The sequence below is a fragment of the Hevea brasiliensis genome, chromosome 17, assembly GCF_030052815.1.
Source record: "Hevea brasiliensis isolate MT/VB/25A 57/8 chromosome 17, ASM3005281v1, whole genome shotgun sequence".
NCBI classification, from domain to species: domain Eukaryota; kingdom Viridiplantae; phylum Streptophyta; class Magnoliopsida; order Malpighiales; family Euphorbiaceae; genus Hevea; species Hevea brasiliensis.
Genome location: NC_079509.1, coordinates 9774327 through 9780326, shown reverse-complemented (window position 1 = coordinate 9780326; position 6000 = coordinate 9774327).

The following is a 6000-nucleotide window of genomic DNA, read 5'->3' as shown; positions in this document are numbered from 1 at the left end:
ACCGAAATGGATGATTGTTCAGAATTTCTACACCAGAGTTACTCCAGCCATAAGAAACACAATTGATTCACAAGCAGGAGGAGACTTCATGAGAATGACAAGTAAAGAATGCTATGATTTATTAGAGAAGATTGCTCATAATACCCATTTATGGGGAAATCCTAGAGCACTTGAGCCAAAGAAGGTTGAGATTTATGAACTTGACTCAGTTAGCTACATGAATGCAAGATTTGATCAGTTGACTCAGCTTCTTAGTGATTTTTGCACAAAGGCAACAACCTCAACTCCTACAACTATGCAACAAGTTGCCTTCACATATGGAACTCAAAGTTGTGGAGTTGATTACTCTTCTTATGGTGATGATTATTTGCAAGAACAAGCTGCTTATGCAGGAGGTTATCAACAAAAACCTATGGGAAATTCTTATTCTAATGTGAACAACTCAACATGGAGACCACAAGCAACTTTTGCTCAACAAGGCCAAAACCAGCAGTATGTGCAGCAAAATAGGCCTCAATTTTAGCCTCAATTTCAGCCTACAAGGCAACCACAGCCGGGATATCAAGCAAGAGCACAACAATCCCTTCCACCTCATGAACCGAAGCCAACCTTGGAAAGCATGATGGAGAAATTTTTTGCTGAACAAAGTAAGATGAATAGCAAATTGGAGGAAGAAATGCAACACATGAGACAAACTATGGATCAATTACAAGTCCACAACCGCATGTTGGAGACTCAATTGGCTCAACAAGCAAGCTCATCGGGAAGCAATTCCTATGGGAAACTACCTAGCCAACCACAAAACCCTCATGAACAATGTAAGGTTGTAACCTTGAGAAGTGGTAAAAAAGTTGGTCAAGAGAGTGAAAACAAGAGAGAAGAAAAAGAGAGCACAAAAGAAGAAAATTCAGTTGAGAGCAAGAAAAATGAAAAAGAAGAAGAAAGCAAAAGTGAGCAAGATGAGGGAGAGAAACCATACATCCCACCTGAACCTTACAAGCCCACCCTTCCCTACCCTCAAAGATTCATCAAGCATAAGCTAGACAAACAATTTGGCAAATTCCTTGAAGTGCTAAAGAAGTTGTATATCAATGTGCCATTCACTGAGGCACTATCCCAAATGCCAAGTTATGCCAAGTTTTTGAAGGAGATTCTTTCCAACAAGAGAAGGCTAGAAGATTATGACACCATCAACTTGGGAGAGCAATGTAGTGTTATAATTCAGAAGAAGTTACCTCCCAAACTCAAAGATCCGGGTGTGTTTTCCATTCCTTGTCATATTGGTGATAATTGTGTGGCAAATGCCTTATGTGACCTTGGAGCTAGTGTCAGCCTAATGCCTCTTTCAATTTATGAGAAGTTAAATATGGGAGAGTTGAAGCCCACAAACATGTATCTTTCATTGGCTGACCGTTCAATTAAGTATCCAGAAGGCATTCTTGAAAATGTGCCTATCAAGGTTGGGAAATTCTACATTCCGGTGGACTTTGTCATTTTAGATATGGAAGAAGATACAAAATTTCCTATCTTATTGGGAAGACCCTTTTTGGCAACAGCTGGTGCATTAATTGATGTAAAGGGTGAGAAATTGACACTTAGAGTGGGAGATGATCAAATGATATTCAACATCAATCCAGCCATGAAAAGGAAACATGAAGAAGTTGAGTCTTGTTTGCGGGTAGACATCATTGATGAGATTGTTCAAGAGCATTTCAGAAAAAGCTATCCACAAGACCCTCTTGAAAATTGCTTAGTCCATGGTGGGAGCATTAATGATGATAATCACAACATAGCTGCTTTTGCACAACACTTGGAGAGCTCTCCACCACATCCTGAAGCCACAATTTTTCAACTTGAAGAAGTGCAAACTTTGGAAATCAAACCACCATCATTAAAGGTAGAGGATGCCCCAAAGGTAGATCTTAAACCTCTTCCTTCCAACCTCAGGTATGCTTTTCTTGGACCAAATAGAACATATCCTGTCATAATTAATGCATCTTTGACTGATATTGAGAATGAAAAATTATTGAGAGTTTTGAGAGAATATAGAAGAGTTTTGGGTTATGCAATTGATGATATAAAGGGAATTAGTCCAACAGTTTGTATGCATAGGATTTTCCTTGAGCCAAATAGTAAACCTTCCATTGAACACCAAAGAAGATTGAATCCTACAATGAAGGATGTTGTGAAAAAGGAAATTCTAAAATTACTAGCTGCTGGAATTATTTACCCTATTTTTAACAGTGAGTGGGTGAGTCCTGTGCATGTTGTACCAAAAAAAGGTGGGGTGACAGTTGTTAAAAATGAGAATAATGAATTGATACCCACTAGAACTGTTATAGGTTGGAGAATATGCATAGACTATAGGAAGTTGAACAATGCTACAAGAAAAGACCATTTTCCCCTTCCTTTTATGGATCAAATGTTAGAAAGATTAGCCAAGCATTCATTCTTTTGTTATTTAGATGGATATTCTGGTTTCTTTCAAATTCCAATCCATCCTGATGACCAAGAAAAAACTACATTTACCTGTCCCTATGGCACCTTTGCCTATCGAAGGATGCCATTCGGATTGTGTAATGCGCCTGGCACATTTCAAAGGTGCATGATGGCCATTTTTTCTGATTTTATTGAAGAAATTATGGAGGTCTTCATGGATGACTTTTCAGTATATGGCACTAATTTTGATTCATGCTTGATTAATTTGTCTAAAATCTTGCAGAGGTGTGCTGATAATGATTTGGTGTTGAATTGGGAGAAATGCCACTTTATGGTCCAAGAGGGAATCGTTTTAGGGCATTTAATCTCAAATAGGGGAATTGAAGTGGATAGAGCTAAAATAGAAATTATTGAAAAAATGCCACCTCCAACCACTGTCAAAGGAGTGCGGAGTTTTCTTGGACATGCCGGGTTTTACCGGCGATTTATTCAGGATTTTTCTAAACTTGCTAAACCCTTAACAAATCTTTTGAATCATGATGTTAAATTTGATTTTAATCAAGATTGTATGGTTGCTTTTTGCAGGTTAAAGACGACATTGACAATGGCTCCTATCATGCAACCCCCGGATTGGACTTTGCCATTCGAAATCATGTGTGATGCAAGTGAGTTTGCTGTTGGAGCTGTCCTTGGCCAGCGAAAAGATAGAAAACCTTATGCCATTTACTATGCAAGCCGAACCCTAGATGAAACTCAAGTCAATTACGCTACAACTGAAAAGGAGTTCCTTGCGGTAGTATTTGCACTCAATAAATTTCGTTCTTATTTGGTCAACTCAAAGGTAATAGTTTTCACTGATCATGCAGCAATAAGGTATCTAATAAGCAAGAAAGAGGCTAAATCTAGGTTGATTAGATGGATTTTATTACTTCAAGAATTTGATTTGGAAATAAGAGATAAAAAGGGTGTTGAGAATGTGGTGGCTGATCACCTTTCTAGGATAAAAACTGAAAATAAAGATGATGAAATTGTGCCAATTGATGAATTTTTCATGAATGAGCAGTTGTATGTGTTGAATTTTGCACTTCCATGGTTTGCTGATATTGTGAATTTCTTGTCTTGTGGTGTTTTGCCACCTGATTTATCTTGGCAGCAAAAGAAAAGATTCTTGCATGATGTTAAATTTTATTCTTGGGAAGAACCTCTTTTGTTTAGGAGATGTAATGATGGAATAATTAGGAGATGTATACCAGAGGAAGAAATACATGATGTTATTTACCATTGTCATTCCTCTGAATATGGTGGTCATTTTAGTGTCTCAAAAACTGTTGAAAAAGTCTTGACATCAGGTTTCTATTGGCCTAATATGTTTAAACATGTGAGAGACTTTGTAAGCAAATGTGATAGGTGCCAAAGGGTAGGCAACATTTCCAAGAGAGATGAGATGCCCCAACAGTCCATATTAGAAGTTGAATTGTTTGATGTGTGGGGAATTGATTTCATGGGGCCATTTCCATCTTCTTATGGGAATAAATATATCTTGGTAGGGGTGGATTATGTATCTAAATGGGTAGAAGCTATTGCTACACCTACCAATGATGCAAAAGTTGTGGTGAAATTTCTGAAAAAATTTGTTTTGACCAGGTTTGGTGCCCCACGTGCCATAATCAGTGATGGTGGTAGCCATTTTTGCAACCACCAATTTGAAAAATTGATGAGAAAATATGGGGTAAAGCATAGGATTGCCACACCATATCACCCTCAAACAAATGGCCAAGTAGAAATCACAAATAGAGAAATCAAGCAAATCTTAGAGAAAAGCACAATAAGTCCAAAAGATTTGTCCCTTAAATTAGATGACACTCTTTGGGCATATAGAACAGCATTTAAAACCCCCATAGGAACTACACCTTATAGGTTAGTTTTTGGGAAATCATGCCATTTGCCCGTAGAGTTAGAACATAAAGCTTATTGGGCCATTAGAGCAATCAATTTTGATTTACAAGCTGCTGGACATAAAAGACTTTTGCAACTTGATGAATTAGAAGAATTGAGACTTGATGCTTATGAAAATGCTAGGATCTATAAAGAAAGAACTAAAAAATGGCATGATAAGCATATCAAGAAAAATGACTTTAAAGAAGGAGATTTGGTTCTCTTATTCAATTCAAGGTTAAAATTTTTTCCAGGAAAATTAAAATCAAGATGGTCCGGTCCATTCAAAATTGTGAAAATTTTACCTCATGGTGCTGTGAAAATTTTTGGTGAAAAATCTGGTAATTTCAAGGTAAATGGACAAAGGTTGAGGCACTATTCAGTTGGTGAGCCAATTGAGAAGATAGCAACTTGCTATCTCTCTCATTCTCCATAAAATTTTGATTGAGTATGGTCAAGCTAAAGACCTAAACTTAGCATTTTTCTGCATAACTCATAATTTTTCATTGATTCTTTATTTCTTTCATATATTTGTTTTAAGCTTTTCTATACTCCTTATTCAGAGTTTAACATTGTTCTAATTTCCTTGTGCAGATGGGATACAATTCATTGCAAGCAAATGAGCATAAAAAAATTTTTGTTTTTGTGTTAGCTTTAAATTTTAGCTTTAAATTTTAGTTTTAAATTTGTTCACTTATAATTTTCATCTTTTTTTTGTTGAGTATTTGCTGGTGATTTTTGCTGGATTCATTGCCCTTTTGGTTAATTTCAAGAGAAAATTTTTCCAAATTTTGACATCTTGGATTAAAAGGAAAATTATTTGAATTTGGATGTGTGAATTGGTGCTTTGAAAAATTATTTTGTGTGAGTATTTGATGAACATGACAAATTGAACAATTAGAATTTATGTTATAAAGGTTTAATCATTCGAAATCTAATTTGTTTCAATTTTTTTTAGGTGCTATGAAATTCGGTCATTTTTGGGCAGCAGACTGCACAACTTGCGACATAACCGAGATAAAAACTTCCTTCACCGGAATGGGCCAGCAGTAAAACCCAAAAGCCCACACCGAAAAATTAAATCTAAAGCCCAACCGATTAAAAAAACCCAAAGCCTACAAGCCCGAAACCAAACCTAAAACCAGCCCAACCGACTAAACCCCAATCCCCAAGCCCACAACCCGTAAACCCATAACCCCTTCTCCCTCTCGACATCGCTCCCGACACAACCCTCCCATCCCGCCGTCACCTTCATCTTCACCGTCGCCTCCACCACCCACCATTCTTCCCATATTTCTCTTTCTCCGATCAAGACCCTCCATTTCGCCATGTCCGACTCCCCATTATCCTTCGAAAACTCGCCTCCCCACTCCTCCCAGCTGGCACAGCCCCAAGGCACCCCACCCATGTACGCCGACCCATCGCCGGCCCATTCTGCTGACGCTCCGATCGCCACATTCAATAAGAAAAATGCGAAGAGTATTAAACCTCACAAATCAACGGGCGGCGTCAAGAGGAAGCGACATGACCCGACCACACAACAACCCCCAATTCCGCCCCCAATGCCGGCCGCACCTGCTGTCCGACGTGGCATTCCGAAGTCAGCGGTCAAGCGCCCCGGTACAT